The sequence below is a fragment of the Chelmon rostratus genome, chromosome 23 (assembly GCF_017976325.1).
Source record: "Chelmon rostratus isolate fCheRos1 chromosome 23, fCheRos1.pri, whole genome shotgun sequence".
Lineage (NCBI taxonomy): Eukaryota > Metazoa > Chordata > Actinopteri > Chaetodontiformes > Chaetodontidae > Chelmon > Chelmon rostratus.
This window is the reverse complement of record NC_055680.1, coordinates 6,913,303-6,936,606: the sequence shown is the minus strand read 5'-3', so window position 1 is coordinate 6,936,606 and position 23,304 is coordinate 6,913,303. Positions and strand designations below refer to the sequence as shown.

General features: G+C 46.3%; 1 protein-coding gene across 6 annotated transcripts in view; it reads right to left on the bottom strand.

The window, feature by feature from the left end:
- The window catches only part of LOC121626269 (nuclear factor 1 B-type-like), a 60,397-nt gene that overhangs the window by 32,085 nt on the left and 5,008 nt on the right, over window positions 1-23,304 (bottom strand). The gene's annotated exons all lie outside the window — the stretch shown is intronic.

Here is a 23,304-nt window from a genome sequence, read left to right as displayed (position 1 = left end):
CCGTCCAGAGACAGTGGAGCTCCTCTGCTCCTCGTGGACCCTCCAACTGTCTGGAGACATCCAGCTGACAGCAGTTGAGGTGCAAACCATCTTTGCTCTTTGTGGTTGTAGGTCCCAGATGCACTATTCAAACGCAAACATCCAGAGACTCAATACAGTCAACAGCCCGTCACTTACCACAACAAAGCACCATAAAATCATGACATAACATCTTGGTCTTACCGGAGATCAACATGCAAATCTGATCTATCAGGTTTGACAGAGTTTGCCACACCACAAGCGTATGATTGATAAATCATACTTAAGTGCACACTAAGCGAGTGTGCACAGCCGGAGAGTGAGAGGGAACTCTATTCCACATTCCTGGCAAAAAAACACAGAGCAAATCTGTTCTGTGCTACTAAGGCCTGCTGGGGCAGCCCCCTCTGCCACTGCAACAATAACAACATGTGGTTTGGCTGCACAGCGCCGGTTTACAGAGGGAAGAGGAGAGGCGCTAAATGAATTTCATATTCTGTTGTTCAAACAACGTTCCAGCAAAGCATGACATCCAGAGAGGGGGCCACAGTGTTTGGTCACATGGTTCGAACGCATCAGCAGCTTCTCCTGTTTTGGGAATATGTCATTACACGCTGCGAGTATTCTGCAAACTAGCAAACCGTGTTCATATTGAGCGCCCTGTATGAGGTAAAGGTGTGTGTGAGGCACGCACACACGCTGTGTCCTCAGGCATGGCAAGACTGGTCCTCCCTCGCTATTTAGGACGAGAATGTAAAGAGCCTTTGTTTTCAGATTATTTCTGGGTTGTTGCCAAAATGTGTAATGATACGCAGAACAAAGACATATGTCATCAGGCCTCACCTAGCAGGTTTCTGTTTGTTTGCAGGTTGAATCTGGTGGTGTTGTGATCACATTCTTGCAGTGATACAGTGAAGAAGGGGAGGCTTTCTGTAAAAGTGAGCTGAAGTCTTGCTGTCCCCTCAGCGCTGCTTCAGCCTTTCCCACGAGGCTCTCAAACCATAATCTCTTGAAATATTTGCACAGATGACGGCAGCGCTCGGCTGTTTTGACATGGAGCGGCATGAGCGAGATCACTTTTTCCATCACTTTTCAGTTCAGGAACAGGAATTCCCCTTTTGCCGCTTTTCCCTGTTACCCGCCCGCCCGCACGCCTCCCACCAACCCATATAACCCTCCCAGCACTCCTTCCTCCACTTCCTCAGCCGGCTAGGATTTGTCCACTCAGGGCCACACCACAGGGGCCTTTACACCCGCCACACAGCCAGCTCCCGCAGCCCTTGCTTTCCACTCGCCCAAGCATGTTGTTTTCACTTTATCTGGGATGCCGAAAGTTCATTCACTGAGATCAGGGGTGGGTGGGAGGGCAAACAGGGTTGGTGTAAAAGCCGCAGGAGGATGAGGAGGCAGGCAGTTCCTGTTCTGCCCCGGTTCGGCTCAAGAAGGCGAGCCCGCCAAGTTCTGTTTACTGTTTCTGGCGGGGTCGTCTTTGAGCTGCGAGCGATAGTCTTTAGACAGACTGGCCCCCGTTTGCCTGATTCCCTCGTTCATCACGACTGCTCACCCTCTGCCACCACTCACCACAACTACCACTCTCAGCGGTGCAGTCAAATGTCAGCAGAAATATAACGGTGCTGTAATTTTGCATTGCTTATGTTTGCCTCCAGGTGTTTTTTCATTGTCCTTTAAAAACGATCCTTCACTGTGATGACTTCATTTGCTTTCTGCTAAAAAAAACTGACTGGTGACTTTTTTGGATGAGCAACGACACAATATTCAAAATGCTACAAATATCAGTCCTCAGCTCACCCAATAGCCACTGTCATCTTAATTTAGTTACAAGTCAGGCTGCAGCAGTACACCATGGTAAGACAGCTATCAAACCATATGCATTTTTTTTATTACTGTCCACCATATTACTGTTATAAAAAATACTGAATTGTACAGTATTAGTGTTGCAAGGTAAAATGCAGGACACAATAATTTGTGAAATTATAACTGTTCAACCTTCTGTTTTCGCTCCTTTAAGTGTCACTGGAAGTGCTAATAAAAATAACTGTAACGCCACATACCTCGATACTGTGAAACTGCGATATTTTATGAAACGGTTATTGCAGCATGAACATCTCATACCGTCACAATCAAGTAAAAACATACCCTAAATTTATGTGCATTATTCAACCTGAAAACATTTGAGTTATTTCATATAATAGTTGCACAGAATTTGGTGGAATCTGTCCAAAGGCCATAAAAACACTATTTCCTGATACTAGCCACAGTGTTGCAGGAAGAGATATCAAAAGGCCACTACTGGAGCTGACTCAATAAACCCCCCTCCTGGCAACCATCTGCATATATACATCTCTACATGCCTTTGTTTTTTTTTGTTTTTTTTTTCGTCTCCTGAGTGCCTGCTTGATTGTGCATGTAGAAAACACTCTCTCGCCGCCGACACTGACGGCACAACAGACTTGTCGCAATCACGGCTCTCGCAAAGGCTGGCAGCCCTGCGGAAACACTTCCCATTTGCGGTGCGGGGCTCGGTCCAAGCCACTTGAACTTGGCAGGGCTCACCTGGAACAGCCTACTCGTAGGACTGCCACGGACTCTCCCCCTCAGCCAAGGCGGGAGGCCTCACTGTAAGCTGCAACAGCTGATGTCAGACACACCTCCAGAAAACTGGCTACAACTGACTTACAGGTTTTTATCAAGGAAGCAGGAAGTGATAAGTTCTTTTTATCAGCCTCTCCCTGCTGAGCTTGTTTTCAGTAAATATTTTTAATTAGCTAAGACATAGATGTCAAGCATAAGTGTGCAGCTGGAAGATTCAGAATTGTAGGAAAGCCTGTTTGTGACTAGTTGGAAAAAAGTTGAGCAAATGTTTCATGGTGGTTCATACAGTACAGGACTACTCTTCCTTTCACAAAGGACAGAATTGTGCATACAAGGTGACTTTTTTTTATCAATTGAGAGAGAATTACACAGATCGTATGACACCATATGGAATTCTTTTTACACATAATGTATTTCCTTTGCAGGCGCTGTGAAAGGCGAGGCCTACAGGGAGTCCTCTTTAGGAGGAGGGGAGGGGAAAAAAGCTGTATGTATGGTGAGGAGGGAGGGGGGTGGGGGGTCGAGGGGTTTAGTGGGGCGGTGCAAGCACGCTCAGCGAAAATATGCCTCATGCACTCGTTGAACTTGGGGGCCTGCGCGGGCTTCTCTCAAGGTTACAGGAGAGGCCTGTGCAGAGAGGAGCAGGAGAAAGAAACCATGCAGCAGCAGTCCACACGCAACATGGTCTCCACCGGACTCTGCTTTCTGCTGCTTTCACTGTGAGAAACGCTACATTTCCCGCTTCCCATGAACGCTGAGACATGCAACGACTAAAAACCTGCAACATAACATTTTAAACATCTAGTTAATGGTGCCCCACCGCACATTTAATCTCTGACTGTCACTGAGGCTTGCAGTGAGCGGCTGTTGCTCAGATAACAGAAGCAGCAAGCGATCGCCTTTGACACCAGGTTTCCTTCCCTCCTTGGAGCCTGCCGGGACCCGGGCCATGTATCCGTTGCCGCACCCCTGAGCCCTCGACCACACAAAGGTAGGAAGCGGCCGCCGGAGCAGGGCGCATTGTGACGAGGCCACTAAATCACCTCTCGTTTTATCCACCGCTATTTACGCACGTTTCGCCAGAGGAAGCCATAAAGACAACAAGGCCTAGTAAATACATGTGAAGAGGCTCGCTGCAAAGAAGGGAGGACAGGCTATTAGCTCACTGAATGATATGAATGATTAGGACATGCAAGCTTTTGATATGATGCAACACAAAAGATGAAGAAAATGATACATTCACAACACCTGCAGAGTACAGTCAAATGTAATCTGGTACGGCACTGTGATGAACACACTGTACTTCTCTTACATTTCTGCTGTTAAAACTCTATTCATTCATGCAACTTTTGAGGTCATACTTTGAAGCGATGCATAAAATGTCATTTTTCTTTATCTCTATTATACACCTGAAATAAAATATGAGGTCCTCCTTAACATTAACGCCACACACAATCGCCTCAAAAAGTAATCTCCGGCTGAAGGCATAAGATCATACAGGTCTAATTATAATGTGTCCACCCTCTACATGAGCTTCTCCACCATAAATCACTGCAATGCACAGTAGCTGCACACGTGGTGATATACAGCATTTAAGATCAACATGTCAGAATAGAATGTAAACACGGCGCTTGTGCCAGAACAACAACTTGACTTTCACCCTGACAGAAAGGGGTCAAAGGGCAATAGGTAGTAAACACTCGGCTGAAGGAACTGGTCACTTTGCCTTTCCCCAAGAATTAGCAGGCCATTAGCACCTCGTAAAAAGGGCCACTTCTGTGCTTTACAACAGATTAGGCCTGCGTTCGCACAAACAGCCGAGCAAAGTGATTCACTGCAATCACAGAGAGTATGGAAAACAGGGTTCCAGCGTATGTAGGAGTGAAAAGCCAGAGGAATTATGTCAACATACTTACTTCAATGCACAGATATTACTTTGATATACTGTAAGCTTATTAAAAGGGCCAAAAACATCTCTTCACAGGCAATCCTAGCTAATTTTCCAAAAAAAAAACAAATTAGCCTCAGATGAAGTGGGTCATTCTCGTGTCTTGATTAAAGTAGGCCTCAGCTTTGCCCAAGTGGCCACGCAGCAGACTGCAAGTTCAGCTTTGCGCACTGAAGGCCTTATCGGGCCCCTGTTTTGTAAACAAGAGGAGGGGGGTAAAAAAAAAATAGCCCAGTCGAACAAAGCGAAGAGAGCATCAAAGCATCTATAGAGGAGAATCAGCCGGAGTATTAGAAGCCACTTGGGGTTGTCGACGTGATGGCTTAGATGTCACTGGAGAACATCTTCATGGACGTAAAGCGGGCAAACAAATTAAGAGGGATGAGCTCGCACTTGCTGGATTAGTTTTAGATTTATGGAGGCAACTTGGAGCCAGCGCGCAGCAGAGAGAAAACAAGTCTGTCAAAGCTGTGAAGACGCCCACGTAGTTACAGTAACGAAAGCACATTTGCACATTTATTCAGAAAGCGAGTGAAGTTAAAGGATGTATCACCGTGTAGGACTTGTAAAGTTGTTCGACTGTGGAGCTGTGCCAGCAAAGAAGGCTCTGAGGTACATTACAAACCGGCTCGACTTATCGCAGCACTCCTCATTAATGAAGATTGTAACCTCATTTCCCTCAGTTAACCTTGGCAACTGTAGTACAGTTTGTTCTGTAAAGTCGGTTGTGCGCCCTGACAGCGAGCTATGCTGAGCAGCAGCCCTGCAGCAAGCGCTCGCTCTCATCAGCACTTCATAAAACAAGGGTGTGGTGCAGGTGCTATGAAAGGAGTGTGGACTCCAACTGTAAATGCCATTGGGCTTATGTCAACAAGGGACGATTTACAAATGTTCAAACTGAACGGAGGAAGGTGCAAATTCATCCTCCTTCGAGAGAGGACGGGAACAATCCTCAGGACATTTCAACGCCTTGACGATTCCAGCAGGCTGCAGGGACTAATGCAGCACCGGGTCCTCCTGCGCAGCCTGAGACACTCAGCAACCCAAATGTGAGGCGGTGGGAAATGCACATGCGGGGGTATTTTTAGGCCAGTGCAATTTCCCGGTGACACATTTACTGCGAAGGACCTCAAGAGCGATAACGTGCACAAACCGCAGCGCGCCGAGCGGAATGACAGCGATACGCGGAGCCACAGGAGAGCCGTAATGCCGAGACGTCCTCCGAGTGCGGCCCCCTGCACAATCCCACAACCTACTTTGCGGGGGGAACGCTCCCCTCTTTCGCTGATGCGTGGATCATTAATCACATCTCAAATCAAAGGCACATCCCTTGTCACAAGTATTCATTCCCCAAACTCAAAGCTATCTATGTCAAATACTCCTCCTCGCCAGAGCAAGCTATTCAAACTTTCCACAATCAATTATCAAGAGAGAGGAGCTGGTTAAAGTGCAGAAAATGTGTAGCCGTGAAAAATCCTCCAAATCTGGGGGTTTTAATACTTTCTAGCTGAAGCACCTCCACACTAGTGTTTCCATGCCGCCACGTGAAACGACTGAAAACACACTCATGAAAGGAGCCTGCCAACGTCATTAAAAGAGCAAAAAAAAAAGTATGATGGCTTTAACTTCAATTTAACCAATGCCACTTAAAGCCGAGCTCTCAAAATTCTCGCTCAGCACGCAGGACTGGCACTTGAGACATGAAAGGGCAGCTGCGACGTTTGGTTTACATTATATCTTAGTGGTTTCCACATTGTGGCCAGGGGATAAGCATCAGGAGAGGTTTATCTCTGTCACAGTGCTCTATGGAATATGTAAACACTATGTGTAATCAGTGCTGCAGTGAAATGGAGTGCAGGGGGTGTGTGGGAAAGTGAAGTGCTTTAGGAATAAGCCGCCATCTTACTCCTTGAGCTCGAGGAAAGATAAGACACTGGAGGCAAAGCTGCAGAACCTCTGAGTCTATATGTAGGGTTTTTAGAGCATTCAGAGACGAAAACACTGAATGAATGAATCAACAGATGCCTTTTTCAAACAAACAAAATCAGCAAGTCTTACGCAGGCAGCGTTATTCATAACTCCGGTGTTAACTTTCACTCTGCTGAGGACCCTCACGCTCATCTGTCTCCTCCGTCTCTTGGCTTAACTCTCTCAGCGTGCCTTTGTCTCCGTCATCCACCCCGTGAGGCAGCGCCGCTCCTTTTTTTTGTGGAGGACGGGCGCTCGTTTTAGACGAGGAGCCTCTCTCCCGTCTAGAGCCCAAGTTTTAATATGGTGTCCAATCAAAAGTGATTAAGCATCGCGGAGCACAAACAATGCTGGCCCTTAAATCTCTGTGAACCCTCTTTCACTGGAGCGAATGAAAGAGCACTCTGTCTGCAGCAGCAGATGACAGACGTGCGCTTGAAGATAAGTCTTCTCCATGAGCCCTTATCCTCCGAACACCCGCCGTCTGACCAAATAAAGAAATAAATAAATAGATTACAAAATGCCAAATACAGCAGAGTGGGACACCACCTTGAAGGCATCAATGGGGGAGTGAAGGGTGTGCGTTGCCAGTAAACGTTCCCTTTTACAGCAAAGTGCCTTGAGATGATACCTAAAACCAGCGGCAACCAGACAAGTCGAGTGAGCGAGCCACCGTGCATAACTCAGCTGAAAGGAATTAAGTTGAGACTAGAAGACAAGCACAAGTCAAATATATACAAGCATGCAAAGACAGCACGGAGAACAAAAGCCTGTTGACGCACAAGCATGAACACAACTCCCAAGGATAGATCAGCAATAAAATCAAGCGGCTGGCTGAAATACGCTATCTTTCCCACGTGTGAGAGCTATTTAAGAAAAAAAAAAAAGCAAACTTGGCAAAAATATCCCGCAAACCATCCTGTCATTACCAACAATCACAACGCATGACGGAACGTGTAACGCGATATCCTGGACTAATGCATTTGATGCATGCGGTTCCTTCAAGACATACAGCAGCGTGAGGAGCTGGATGCTGGTGGCAGCTAACTATCACCAAGAGGATGCTGTTCTTACTGAGCCAAGAGCAAGAGTAGTGTTGCAGCTTACAATGACACGGCGGTTCGACAAATGTTTCATCATTAATATAATATGAACATGAGACTGTGTTGCCTAAATGCACGTTTTCAGCACATGTAATGCAACCTAACACCTGGTAGGCTTCCATTTGTTGTTGGACAGACTGGGGAAAATCCAAATTCTGTTTGATAGATGATTGTTCTTTATGAGGTTTAGCATACAATTTCATACGTGATCAAAATTTTATGGCATCTGAAGAGGCAGGATGAGCAGCGATCCGGTAGCCCGTACGAGGGGCTCCATAACCACACACACATGCAGACACATTTGCAAACTTGAAGCAGAGAGAAGCAGACAGACGTCATCACTGGGAGGTCATGAGAGGGAGGAGCTGGCGCTATGACAACAAGACATCAGCCGTCTGCAGCCTGCTGCCGTCAACAAGTCAGCGTGAGCACTACCATCTGACTGGGCTTTCCTAACACTGCCCCCATGCACTCAGCCAAAACTAGCTATTGCTTGCTGCTGTTACTGGCTCCTGCTTTCAATTTCACTGGAGTGGGCCAAGTAATGGCTTCAGCATTTTGTGGTCTGCCGACACATATGGTCCGTGTAGCGATCCGGTCCTGTGCCCCCCATCGACCATTCTGGGACATGCAGGGAGGAGAGGGAGACAGACACAGCCCCGGGGGGCCGGCCACAGTTATTGGGGGGTGTGTGGGTCTTGTTATTATGACTGCCATAAGAATTGGGCTCCGTCTGGCTACCGCTGCAATTAGCGTGTAGCCGCAGAGCGTGGAATCAACCAAGCAGTACTTGTTCTTTCGTACCAGCAAGGTTCAAGCTTTTTAGCATTAAAACGCACTGAAGACGGTGCACTACAGCTATCTTCAAAAATGCATTTACACTTGCATCTGATGATCCATACAATACACTACATACACAGAGCCGGTCATTGCATGGAGAATTCACAGCGAGCAAGCCGACGTGCACTGCAAACAAAACTGCGATTCCTGCAGCATATTTTTTGAGTCGCGCCCTGCCTCCCGCGCGCTCCACCCAGGCACCACCCCTCACCTCAACCAAAGGGAGCATTTCCAGTAGGTGAGAACACGTCTGACATCCCCTGCTGCATGCTACACGTGTGAAAGGGCAACTCCAGACAACGTCCAGAGTTTATTTGAGAGAACCGCTTCAGTGTTTATGGCAAAAACAAACCTTTTCTTAACGAGTCATAATGGCCACATTAAGCCAGTCTTTATCACTTACGTCACCACTAATGCCATTACTGGTAGTCAGGCTGCTGCTGCCGGCCCTATCTGGCTGCATGACCTAGATTAAAGGTTATTTGCTCAAGCCACAGCGGCAGCTCCTTTGGCTCGCCCTTGTTGGGTTTCCTTATCTGCGTTTGTCTGGACAAATCTTGGACACAAAGCGCCCATTTTGTGCTCCTCTCTGGAGATCCTGTTACAGTGTTCCAGACACGACGCGGTCCACCAGCAGTGCCTCTGGGAGCGCGGCGTTTGGCGGGGCGGCGCGATTAGGTGCTTCCTCCACTTCAAGCATACGATACATGTGCACTCCTCTTACGTCTCCGAGCGCGCTTTTGTGCCGTGACGGTGTAAAATGATCGGCGAGGGGGTCAAATGATGTCATGCTGCGAGAATTCAGATAGAGCAACACCCCCCTCCCCCATCCCTGTTACCAACCTAAAAAAATATACAAGTGGATCCAAAAGTGCTTCAGGATTCCCCAAAGTCTGTGCTCTGATTGCTATAATAATTGCATTATTGCACAAGCACCTTTTGCCTGTTACTACTTGAGATACACCTGGTAATTTCCATGTCAAATTCCCAGACAGTTCAAGAAAATATTCCTGAATCAAAACATGAAATAAATGATTGCTAGACTCTGAAACTAAGAAAAATATTAGCAACTTTTGCCTGTCAGTGGTACTGAAACAACCACGCCTCTCCACCCAACGACACACATACACAGAAAGTGTGTGGCTGCAGACGCCTTGAGGTGGATCTGGTGGCCTTATTCCTCCTGTGCTCTGCAAGGACAAAGTACAACCAAGAGAGTGAGCGAGACGCAGAGAGAAGGAGGGAAAATGAGAGAGAAAAGAGTAGTGTTCGCTGACCTCATTCTGACAACAAGCCCGGGAAGAGCCTTTCCCTGGAACCGTTTCGCAACAGCACTGCTGTTTATACAGGTGGTGGGTGAGTCGGGCAAGATATGCAGAGAGCATGCATTTTGCAACACCTCGTTATGAATACTAAACACACGCAGCACGTCAAATCACACATACACAAGCACTTTATCCCCGGTCCAAAGTGTGGCCGGAGTTTCGTCTTAGTTGTGACATTTGCAGGGAGCGCGTCATTTTGCAGGCAGCGGCCAATTTATCCCTCTCTGTTTGAAATTCAAAGTCAAGCTCCTTTTACGCGATCCAAGAGCTGTCAAACACTACTATCCTCGGGTATCGTCCAGTGAGCGCTCGCCTGTCCAGTGAGTGCTCGCCTCCTGGAACGGAGGCCTCTGGTTGGCTCGTGTGTTTGGCCGCGGGGCCGTCTCCTGCAACAACATCCACTTGGCCAGAGTTCAACCCACGTGGAAGGCTACAATAGCCCAAAGGTGGCTGCCCAGACCATTGTTTATGCAACAGCACACTACTGCCAGGTTGAAGGGAAAAGAGCAAGACAGTGGATAAATATGCAGGGCTCATGCCTGTAACAGAGTTATGCTTTCTGGTGATCTTCCTTGGAAGAATACAGCTTAATCGAACATTTTATCATTTAACGATAGATCTTGTTTTACTCTTGCATATGAGATTTTTAATAAGATACACAAAAAATTACAAACAAAATAGAGAATTAACTTATTCTTCCAGCTTTTTTGCACATGTAAAGTATCGCTTAGTGCTACAGCTTAATTCATGTTGCCATGTGAGAATAATGCTATTAACACATATCATATTGGAGATAATGATCTATGCTTTTAGATTGTATTTGCTTTCTAAAAGAAGTGGCACAATGCCGCAGTGATGCAAAATGGAAATCTGGCACCACAGCCATTTAACTGATAATAGATTTTTACGCTGTTGTTTCTGCAACAGTTGAAGCCTGAATACAAACCCATGCATAAGTTAATGTAGCGACTATCTTGTTTTCCCACTAACTAGCAAGGTGAGCCAAATCTATTAAATTTTAGAGAGATGTGGGGAAAAAAAAAGATTCCACACAACAGCTGTTTGGTAAACATACCAAAGTAATTGTTCCAAATGCCTTACTTTAACACAGATTAAATGCAATTAGAGGCTGTTTATCTAACCACAGCAAGTCTCTCTGCCAAAAGAAAAACCTCTGTCATTGTTTCTAGATATGCTCAGAGGCATTAGAGCTGGGAATGGGGTGACTTTTTTCAGACGTAGCTTCCTTATGTACAGGAAGGAACTTTTATACACAAACAAAGCGTATGCTCATTGCATAGGAAGACTATAGGGATGGAAAAAAACAGTTGGTTGGCTAAGGCAAAGGGTCTTCTGAGGTGAATATGAAGAATTTAGGTCAGTGCAGCTGAGACATTTAACCAGCTCAAGCCGCTGCAGCCTGGGTGGAAATAGCACGGGAGGCCAGAGAGAGGGAAACCAGTGCGTCACAGCTCCCGGCCCGATTCCAGGCTCCCCCCGATGCAAACAAGAGCCATAACTTCCCTAATGATCCCAGATCATGTACGCCTCGGACATGTTCCACCAACGAGGAGCGTTTCCTCTTCACCTTTGACCTCAAAGTGGGCGTGAATGCCTTTGACTCTGCATGAAGTTCAGAACAGGTGGGGACGGTGCTTGTGCGGTGGGATGAAAAAACCCATCAATGAGGTCTGAATGTGCCATTGTGAAAAAGCTTTAATCCAAGTATGTTCAAAATCTTACTGCAACACTCCTAAAATCTGGAAAAATCCCACTTTAAGACCTAACAAATCTCTTAATATCTTAAATATTTGCCAAATCTTGATAATCTGACACTCTCTTGCTTTCGTTTTCTGTCTCCCTGTCACACACAAATGCACCGTGATTCAAAAGTCCCACACCACACACACTCGCGCACGCACACACACATTGTAAACAGTCTTTATTGAGACGTGAGTGCTTGTATAAACACAGCCAAGCCCTATTGAGGGTCCAGGGCTGGGTCGAACAATAAGAGGGGGAAAGTTGCTGGACGTTCCTCACAGACGGTGTGTACAAAATCCAATTATCAGAGCCACGGCATTAACATTCCAGCAGTCTGGCAGGTGACGGCTCCGTCTTTTCAGCCCCCCCCAACCCCACCCCACACACACCACCAGCATGGGATAGAGTCGCCCGGCAGCACCTCCACAATGCACACACACACGCAGCCCTCTCCAGCTCCCCCCCTTCTAAGATCCTCCAAGTATTGAGACATATATAGAGGGAAGAAGGCAAAGAGTGGGGAGGCAGCTGGGGGGGAGTGTGTGTGTGTGTTTGTGTCTGTGTGGTGGGGGGGGTCCACAAGCGACACTGGTCTTTTCTTCAGGAGATCAGCGCGACCGGCGTAGCCGGCAGTATCAGTCAATGGGGCATTCTTCTCCTCGCTGTCTCTGGGTGAGAATATGTTGATCGCTGATAACACGGCTTTGATTGCCATAATGGGGAAACCACTTTTTGTTGTGAGCGTTTGCCTCCAAACAGTGCGCGCTTTGTCAGCCCAGGGTGATGTTCGTGGCATACAAGATGTCGATTAAAAAAAGGTTTAACGGTAAAACAAAAACAATGTTGTTGTTCTTGGCTACAGGGCGAGCTGATAATGGATTAAAATAAAGTCTGCGCCTACGGGCCCCTCAGTGACAACCAGCGCTGCAACTAACCTAGAGCCTGGCACACTGCATGTTTAACCCTGCGTTAACTTATTATGAATAAGTGAATGCAGGTATTATTATTCACTTATTTAATTATGCCGTCTAAGTCCTGGGCATTAGCCTCTGCACCATCTTTCAGCATTAAAGCCTCTGGTTAAATGAAGCAGGCCATCATGCTATCATTAACAGTTGTTCATTTCTTTGCTTTACATACAGTACATTCAGCTCTTATCACTGCGGGAGGTGGTGTACGTGATAGGGTGCATGTGATACGCAACGCCTCTGCCTGGTGTCATGCCCTGCACCCTTGTCAGGTCCTATATATAAACATACATCTGGCCCTCATTCTGCTCTTTCCACCATGTCGTCTTACAGAGAGGGCTGTAAGAGAAACCTGCAGTGCAGCACATTACGGGCTGGAAGAAATTATTATTTTCAATATGGATTCACTGTTTTTGATTAGATTATTTTTTTCTCCTAAAAAAGGTTGAGAGTTTTTGAAAAATGCCCATCGGAGGAGACGTCTGCAAATCACTTACTTTGTTTAACCAACAGGCTTAAACCCAAATATATTCCATTTATAAAGACACAAAAACAGAAAAAAGTACATCTGAAAAGCTGGAAACGATTTGACATTTTTCCTTCATAAATGACAACTAATGGAGTGCAAAAAGACAAGTCGACTGACTGATTGATTCATCAGCTATACACATCAGCACTACAGTACAGTACAGTACTTGATCCCTGCAGATTCTTTAAGCCCCGTCACCAAACACCCCGAGCAGGGATTACGTTTAAAGTGCGTTCATGCCAATGTGAGTGAGTGCATGCATAAGTATATACTGTAAGTTAGTTTAGGAGAGATGTGTGGGGCATGCCAGCAGTCAGTATAACGGAGTGAGTGAAATATAGTGTAATATATGATCAAAAATCAGTGGACACCCTAAAATAGTATAGTAGTAATAGTTTTTTGACTTTTCCTTAAAATACCTTTTAGGAGTTCTCAGTTTTTACCCCACTTTTGGTTTCCCTCTTCTCACAGCTAACTATGAGAAGAGTTCAGCTTCATCCCCCCTCAACAAAACTCCTTCCTCCTCTGCTTCTGTTTCCCCTCTGTGCGTTTCACCGTCCTCCTCTGTGGTGAGATGTTAGTCAAGTGTCTTGTGGCTTTCTCCACCCTCACCAGAAGGCCTGCGCGCGCTTAATTATTCTTGGATGGCGGATGAAAAAAGTGAGCTCTTTCTTTCTTCTTCTTCTTTTTTTTTTTTTTCATTAGCTCAGCAGCGGTTTCCCATTCATAATAGTTGGCACTGGTTTCGCACTGCCTGCCAGAGATCACACCCCAACCATTTTCATTTTCCTTCATCCATTTGTTTCATTCATGTCATAGATTTGGCAGCGGCCCGCGTCGTTTTCCTGATGGCCGCCGACCCTTCAACACCCTTCTTTTGAGTCTCAAACTCCCGTTTGTGGCTTTGTTTTGCATCAGAGTGAAGAAAATGTGGAAACAACAATTCACACTGGTTTGCATCCAAGTGACTTTCTTTTGAGAATTAGAGTATTTCGGTCTTGGAGTTATTAATTGTAATCTAAAACTGAAACGAAGATACTTGAGCAAGGCCATGTAAAGCACTGCTGACATGCTCTTGGCTGGAGGCGCAGACTTCACACATTGAAGCTTTTCCTGGGAAAGTGGATGCATATTGCTTGTGTATGTGAGTAGCAGTGTTGGGATGAATCCATGGTAAAAAAAGAACCATTAAGTAAAGCATGAGGGCGAACATCCCCCCCCCGCCTTCATACCGTATATTATCCTATAAGATTGCAGAGGTAGTGAATGCTCTGCGTAAAGCACTCACCCCGCACTTCAAGTGCATTACACAGTGCATTCAGCTATCTGAGGCCCCAAGAAACAGCAGTTTATCATCATACAACTATTGGAACTATGCCCACCGACAGGAAAGCTATATCACACACACACACACACATTCAAACGCAGTGCTCCCACCCACCCTCTCAGAAACCACTTTGCTGAATCTATCAACTGCAGCTGCGTGCAAGTGTTTTAATGTATGCACACAAGCTGAATACACGTGAGTTCATATGTGCCTGGGAGCAGCATCTGAGTCCAAACACTGTAATGTACTATACACATAGCCCGCGGACTGTTCTCTCAGGGTCGCAACCCAATCCCAGAGAACTCCAAAGTGTCAAATAAAACCCGGGCTCTTTAGCGTCGTTCCCGGCTTGGAAACAAACAAGATGGCTACCGTGTCTCCCGACACAAGCAGGCCTTCACCGGCTCCCATCTGAATGGAGTTAGAGGCTGGCTAACAGGAGCGCAGAGGAGAAGAGTCTCCTGGGGCAGTTGGCTCTGCAAGCGGGACCAGAGGATGGCTGCACCGTGGATTAGGGCCCCACAGTGGTCCATTGTTAATTGGGCGCCATGTGTGAAAGCTACAGAGAGATTAGTTTGTACAGCTGCTGCCATTTGTCATAACTGCCCTTAACAAGACACACATGGCAACCCAAGTTACAGCCAGAGGTTTTACAGAAAAAGGGGAGAAAAAATGTCTGGTGAGCCTCTAATAGTTTGTGAAACAGACCTGCATAAGCAGATGAAGATGTTCCTGGGAAACACCGGGCAGACTCAGCTGGGATCCCATAAGAGATGATGAGTTTGAGCATTACTCAATTAGCCATCCGTAGGTCAACTGGGGTCATTATCATAACTGCTCAAAAAGGTATGTTAAGCCTGTAGAAATCCCGGACCGCAGGTTGCAAACAATAAGGGAAGATGCGCTATTACATCATGGCTCTGTTGGGCAAATCTCAAATTAGACAGGGTCTGTGTTTTATTAGACAGGCAACAGTGGGACGCCACAGAGATAACATGAGGGCTAATGACTGTTATAGTCTGATGACCCCTTGTTAGCCAAATTTCCTTGTAATGTAAGCCATGAGGTTTCGGGGAGGGACGGTGGAGTAGAGTTATTTTTTTTGGTAAGAATCCGCAGCGTAATTGTGGGTTATAGGTCCGCGCACATGTTGGAGGCCTAATTACAATCTTGACTTGGTAAATCCGGAACAAGCTTTTAAAGCACTCTCACTTTCAGTTTTTTCCCCGACGGATCTAGCGCACCGTTGCTGTTGAAAGGTTGCGGCTCATTGAATCTAAATGCAGTCTTTGGAGCTGAAGTGCAGGTGAGCAGTAATCTGACGTGCGCATGCAGTAAATGAGTTCACGGTTTTCTGCAAGCACGTGTATATACGGGCGTGTGAGTGTGAACATGTGCGCCCACGTGCGCATGTTCATGAAACGCTGGGAGAGTTTTCTCAAAGTTGGTGCAGCTCAATGACCAGCTGGAGACTTGTGTCAGCGGAGAGAGCAGGCCAATTTGAGAAGAATTCAAGCAATCTGGAGCCAGATCATATAGGCTTTCAACAGACACCATGGTAACAAGCCCTGTTCTACCCCAGTAAAAATAATGGGCTCCATTAACCATCCAGTTCGCGCTGCAGCGGCCTCTAACCACGGGGTCCAGACAGCACTGGTTGTTCCTACCACGAGGAAGTTGCACGGTGGCCACACAATCTTATCATGACCAAACCCACTGACTCAGTGTTTCCTGCTGGTTAAGAAATTATCCAAATATTTAAAATCACATCTAATGGAAGTTGTGGCAAATTCGAGCACTTATGCTATTTGACAGTTGCTTTAAATTTGACATAATTTATGTTGGTAGCCAAGTCTAAAATTTTCCTTTTCAAAAGATTGGCACAGATGAGTCTTGTTTTGGAGTTTTGTGTTGTGCTTATGCCTGAATTTAATTCTCACATACAATATTTATGTGGAAAATATGTTTGAAATGTGCATTTTTCGATTTTTCCTTTGATTCACTGTATCAGTTTGTCGTTTTCATGACTTGCTGCAAAAAGGCAGTGTGAAAAACAGATCTATCTGGTGGAGGTACCTCTGTAGAAACTCTGCAACATCTGCTGGGTTAGTGATCCTGAGATATGAGATTTTCATGCTGTTCCAAGGTGTCCATATTTCCTCTCCACCTGCCATTCCATCTACATGGCTCACTTTAATCACATACAGCATAAAAGACTGACTGTTTTGCGTGCTCAAAATGTAAATGAGTTATTTTCCTACCTTCTCTGCTGTCCTATAACTTTTCTTAGTATATGGGTCAATAAAAAGAAACAACCATATTGGGGGCTGTATTGTTTATGGCATTGAATGTATGCCATCTCGTGCTGATCCAGAGTTGATTCCTAAATTTGGGAGCTTTTTGAGAGGTGAACCTGACATATGTGAGGGAGGAGTGGAAGCCCTTTGGCTAGTTTTGACAACTCAATGGGGCGCTGATGAATCCGTCCCAAGCAGGCCATTCCCAAGCCCCAGACACCATATCCCCTCTTTGACCCGCTGCACTGACATTAGAAAGAAATCCTCTGGGGATTCGCCCCCCCACCCCAAACAGCAACATGCCCACCCAAAAGTACATTTTGCACAGCGCTGCGATGGCGGGCCTTTCTTTTTCTGTCCCGCTCAGGTCTTGTCGAGCCGTCACAGTGATGGGCTGTACTGTACCGCCAGACAAAAGAAGAGACAACCATCACTCTGGGCCACTGATCGGCCCTGTCTGGACTGAAAAGACTTTGATGGGGCAAAGCAGGGTGGGGGCTGCTGCCCAGAGAAGTTAGTGTCTCCTGGGCAACCACTCTGATTGTCTGTCCCTGCCCAAAGTTCCCCACCACACCCCACCTTCTACCCCTTCCCGTTTTTTCTTCCCTTCAGTGGTTGTTCACAAGGCTCCTTCCTGGGTAAAGGGGACAGGCTGTTGCATGAAAGTCTCTGTCTCAGTCTACTTGAGGGTGCTTTTCTTCGGGTTGACTTGAAAAGATGCGAGGTCAAAAAACATCTTCACATGAATTCTCTACGCGAGACCCCTGTTTCTCTTCTCTGAACCTTCTTATCCCCCCTCCACCCTGCTGTCTAACTGGTTTAGAAGGCCGATGACAGGAAGTTTTCCTAACGGTTGCGCCGCTATGATGGCAAAGCAGACACGGCAGCCATTGGATGGAGAAGCTCAGGCAGCAGGGAGGGCCTGCTTTGTAAGGCAGGACAGTGAGGTACAGTGTAGTGCCTGGAATAGGGGGTGAATGTACCCATTTGTCTTCATTTGGGAGGACCGGCAGACAGGGTGGGGGCGGGGAATCTATCCGGGAGGAGTGGGAGGTGCCGGTCCTCCAGTCAAGTGGCCTCGGGGGAATTTGAAATGCATTTGGGGTCCTCCCCAAAAGCCTGGGAAAGTGTGATGAAGCTGAGATCTTAACCATAGACTAATGACACATACAGCAGCCCTTAACCAAGTGTAGCCTCAAACGCAAAACTGAGTCTCCTGCTGAAATACACAAGAAAAGCCTTTTCAACACAATGTCTGAGCTTTAGAACGCTAAAGAAAAGCCTTGTCCCGTTTTTTGACGGCTGCAACAGTGCAAACTGTGACACAAGCAAATTAAACACACTGTAGCAGAGCAACAGAGGGAGCTGTAAATTTTGTTGAGAAAGAAGGCATCCACATTTCTCGGTGGCCTCTGCTCCGAGTTGCCTTGTTTCCATGGAGATTTATGTACACATGGCACACAAAAGAGGGCTAAGGAGGTAACATGGCCTGTTTAAGCCTTGAGGTATTTGCTCGAGCAAAACCCTGCTGCTAATAACACAAGCTTCATACTGAGCCAGGCAACCTGGCTGCACTGCACACAGGTTAGTGTTTGAGAGAGAGCAGGAGGGGGAAGAAGGCAGAGGAGAGTCAGATGGAGATCACAAACAACCAATGATCCTGGAGAGGCGGTGAAGACATTAAGGGAGAGAGAAAGTAAGAAAGAAAAGAAGAAAAGCGAGAGCAGTGCAAAACATAAATAGCTCCCGGGTTAAGAGAAAAAGGATCGGGAAGACATTTAGAGGGAAGCGGAAATCAATAAGGCAAGCGGTGAAGCTGGGAGGGAGTTCTAAGTGGATTAGATTGAGAGAATGTGTTCGATAGGTTATGGCTCTGAGAGAGAGGTAGCCAGACACCGCAGGCTCTATTGCATACTAATAAGGAAGCCAGAATGGAAGCTAAGCGCAGGGTTGTGCAGTTCAATCTGAAGAGTTTTTCTATACGACTCCGGAGTCATCGGTTAAGGTTTTTCCCAGCATTTGGATTTTGTTCTTGCTGATTTTGTTCTAAACGTTCCCGGTTAAAATTCATGTCCAAGAATAAAATTCCACTTCCAAAAGAACCACTCCAGAGACTTTTTTTCCAATATCATCTAACCAGGAAAACTTAAAATTAAAGGGAGCTGAATAACTCGCCTGAACCCAAAAAAAGGAAGACAAACGGTAGTGTCCTTAACGCTGTCTGCCTACAACAACTTTTGTTTCACACTTCTGGCATGAACCCAGCCACCCTTTCTCTGGCCAAGCGCCTGGGCCTGGGACAGCTGTCATGGTTGGAGTCTTGAGGGAAAGCCAGGGAGCGAGAAAAGAAAAGGGACTGGGAGAGAGAAGGAGCGAGAGAGTCATTTGGCCGGGCAGCGTGCCGCAGGGGTGATTCCTGATGGCAGAGGAGGATAAGGGGATGAAGAGAGGGAGGGATAGATGTTGTGCTTAGTCACAGACCTCCACTGTGACCCAGAAGGTCAGGCCTCCACACTGGCCGCCTGACCAAAGCCTCTGAAGCAGCCGGGCGGAAAACAAGATGCAAACAGCTACCCCACACAGTGGAGTGAGCAGAAGGTGGCCAATCTTCAAGATAGGGACCAGCCAGACTACCCAGCCTGAGGGATTGGTGAGAGGGGGTGAGGAGGTGTGGGGAGTCAGTGGTACCTACTCCCCCTCACTTAGGCCAGTGAACCAAGGGACCACCAGCCAGACCAGAAGCAGTGGTGGGGGAGTGGAGACAAGCACTTGCCAAGAGACCACCAGTGATCCCGCAACCGCCGCAGTTTGACCCCGATTCAGGAGGTCAACAAGGGGGGCTTATGAGCAGCTCCCCCGCCTCCTCCCCTGACCAACACCCCCGCAACCCCCAACACAAAAAGTCTTCCTCCTCCACGTGCCCTGGGCCTGCAACGGCACGTTTTCACTGATCTGTTTTGCTCAATTAAACTTCAGAGGACACCCTGCCACATCTCTTTGCAAAGGTCACGACCCGGGGGCCAGAGGTTAAGTCTGTCGCTCGTAAAACAAGGTCTCCATTAACATGGCAGCTTGTATCCAGAGGTAATCCATCCACTTCCACAAACTATCATGACAGTGTGAAAAAAAAAAAAGTTACCTTACCGAGGGGGGAAAAAAAGTCAAGGTAATGATGTTTTATGGCTGTGTTAACTTCCAGCAGCAGAGTAATGGGGAAGCTGCTTGACCTTGACTTCTTTAGTCCCCTGTCGACTACCTCAGCAATCCTCTTCTGTCACCGGCTGTGAGGAAATGCTCTGACAACTTTGAAAATGCTCAGAATCCTTTGAAGTGATTTCTAATTTGTACTAACATTCATACTTTATAGCACTTAAGCTGCCGCCTGTCAAATTAATTTATAATTGAGGCAGTTAAGGGAAATGTACGGCGGATCAGCTCTGTAACGTTCTCCAAGATTCCTACAAATCACTTAACTGAGTTGCTTGTGTATCTGAATCGAGCACCTTTTTGTACATTATTCTATGAATTGCACGCCTTCACTCGGGACGTTTAAATATGCCGAGCCGGGAACTTTGAGCGAAGAATATAACTTCACTCCTGCATTTGTTGAGGAAGTGGTGATGAGCGGCGCAGAAAAACCAAATACAAACGACGGCTGCAGTATTCAAACATGTCCCGACGTGACGATTATCTACATGCCTTGTTACAACTATTCCATCAAGCTGTCAGACTGGATATGCAAAATATGAATCCAGGTGGGGAGAGACGATGCTTCAAAGAAAAAAAAAAAGTTGCGCTTCTTGCTTTATTAGATAAAGATAAGACAGTGTATTGGAATACAACAGTGTGTGTGTGTGTGTGTGTGTGTGTGTGTGAGAAGCCAGGGCCCTGCATTGAACACGGCCTGCCAGTTGGCACAATGGATGCCACAGCCCCCACTCCCAGCCCCCAGTCTACTTCCCAGCGGGCATTCATCTGGGCATGCACATGGGTGCTACAGCCCTGCCTGGCTAAACGCGTCTGTGCCCCAGAACAAGGGGGCTGAGTGCCCTCTCTAAATTCACCCAGCTCGCTCGCTGCCAACCCGCCGACCTTTCTCAGGCAGCAGCCCACCAGAATCAAAAACAAATGCACTGTGAACTTATTGATTTTTGCCACACACGCAAAAAAAAAGAAAAGAAGAAAAAAATAGTGTTGAGGAAATATCGGCAGCAACATATTTTATGTCGTCCAGCTGCACAGGACTGAGCGAGCCACAGCCAGGTAGCAGGACGGAGAGACCCGCTTTCTCCTCCTGCACGTCGCACAAACACCAGATTCTGTTTCAGACAGAGCCGTTCGCTAGTTCCTTTGTGTTTGATTGTATGTTTGTTTGTTTCGTGCAGTTGCAGCAGAACAAAGGCAGCGGCTTCCATTCTGCCACTGTCAAAAAACTTTCCAACGTGCCCACTGCATTGCGGATGCCAACCAACGAATCAAAGGCATGCTGCAAGCAGACAAAGAGGGTTTGATGCCAACCTCCAAACCTCTAACAACCATTACTGGTGATTTGCCTGCCTCCCTGGCACAGTGCAAAAACAAAATGGCGCCGCACCACACGCTACCACAATATGGCTGCATTGTCTGGAGATGGGCACTGCTTGGTGACTTGAAGAAAAGGAAAAGACGCTTTAGCACGCAAAAACGAAAAACGAAGCGGGGGGGAAGCACGCCCGTCTCTGTGATCCCGGCGAAAGAATTCTATTTTGTATTTGCCAAAGTTTCAACTCAGAAAAATCGAGGACAACGGGAAATGAGCGCTCCGATCCGCAATGCGCCGTTGAATCCGAGTGAACTTAATTCCCCGGCGAAAGAGCGCGTCGCGTTCGTCATTTATTTCGAACATAAAAATGAACCTTCTTGCCAGCGTTTTTCCTCTCCCTCCGCAGCATTTCCCTAAAATAACAGCTGGTGAAATACCGTCTGCACAAACACTGACTTATCATCTGAATGGTGCACATCCTGGAGAAAATGCAGCACCGTGTCGTTCTCGAGGTGGTGCTGAACAGTTAAACATGCAGCAGATGCAAACTAGAGAAGCGGTGGCATTCTACAAAAGACACAAAAGAGGGTCTGATGCCAACCCCGGTGCCAGTGGCAACCATTATTGTCTGTGTGCTGTGCCTTCTGCTTTCCCTGGCACTTATCAAACACAAAATGGCGCTCAGGGTTTGATGATAATGAGCTAGCTATACCACCGTTTCTCCCCCAGCAGCAAAGTATTGGTGGTTATTCGTGTTGCTGCGGCAGATTTAATACAGGGGAATTTCAACAGGGAATACTATAGGAGGCATTCCTATGGTGTCGACAGATAAAGGGAGGAAGTTCACCACTGTGAGAGACCTGAATGCCTGAATTTTAATTATATACTGTAACAACCCTATTTTGCAGGAGGCAGGAAATTTTAGTTTGAAAGAGCTGTTAATGTTAAATTCTTTAGAAAATTAATGGATCTAAATAAGAATAAAAAACAGCATTGATTAGAACATTTCTATCATCCATCTGAATTTTCTGCTGAACTTGTTCATCCTAAATTGCTGTTCCCCTTCTCGTTAAATTTAGTCTGGAAAATCAGATCAAAAAGTGACGTTCCTGTCGACAAACAGCGGGTCAAAATGCCACAATCTGCTCTTTCAAAAAGGATTTCCACTGATGCATTTTGGTGTAAATTCTCTGCGATGGACGTCATGAGATGTGTCAGTAAATGCAAGCATTTCACTCATGTGCGGCTTTCTTCTGGTTGCACACGAACGGGAAAAAATTTATTATAATAATTAAGTAATTCTAAAGAAAATGTGCATGTCAAAACCTATTCCAGGACCAGGCCACTTTTTTTTTTTCCTCTTATTTCACACAGCGCCGGACAAAAAAAAAAAAAAGCACAGTTCAGTCTTTACATGGAGCAGATCTGCAGAAAGGCTGAGAGAAACCAGCTTTTCAGGACTTAAGAAAACATAGAGGTTTCCATTTAGAACTCTATATTTTTTTATTTTCCAAACATTTAAAAAGTTCACCTTCACTGCTAAGCTGCAATGTACTTAACAGCCGTGTGTTAATTAATACGTTTTCTGTTTTTTTAATGGTGAGAATCTCATTTTTTTTTAAAACTGTCTAATGTGATTTTTGACTGACAAGAGAAGAGTTTTAAAATTATATGCTACATTACACAAAGAGCGCTATGCAGATGAAGGGCCAGTTTTTTTAATACAGTAATAGGCTGTTAATAAAACTGGAAATTTAACCAGCCCATAGTACAACTTCCCACAAATGTCCCAACCTAAATAGACAGAATAGGTGTAGTGTGTGTGCCACTATACAAGCCTGTGGAGCTGTGTGTGTATAAGATAACACACACCCTGTCCAAATTACAGTAATTGAAAAATGGTTAAACACGAGTGGGAGCTGCTGCTGGAGTACCGCAGAGCAGAAACGCATTTAAAACACGTTTTGAGTTTAATATCGATCAGCTTTTTGTTTTAGTGTTGAGCCACATAAAAATATATGCTGCACATGCACAGTCCTGACGATCGAGTTCCTTCTGTTTGTTTTTCTGGAGAATGTGGCG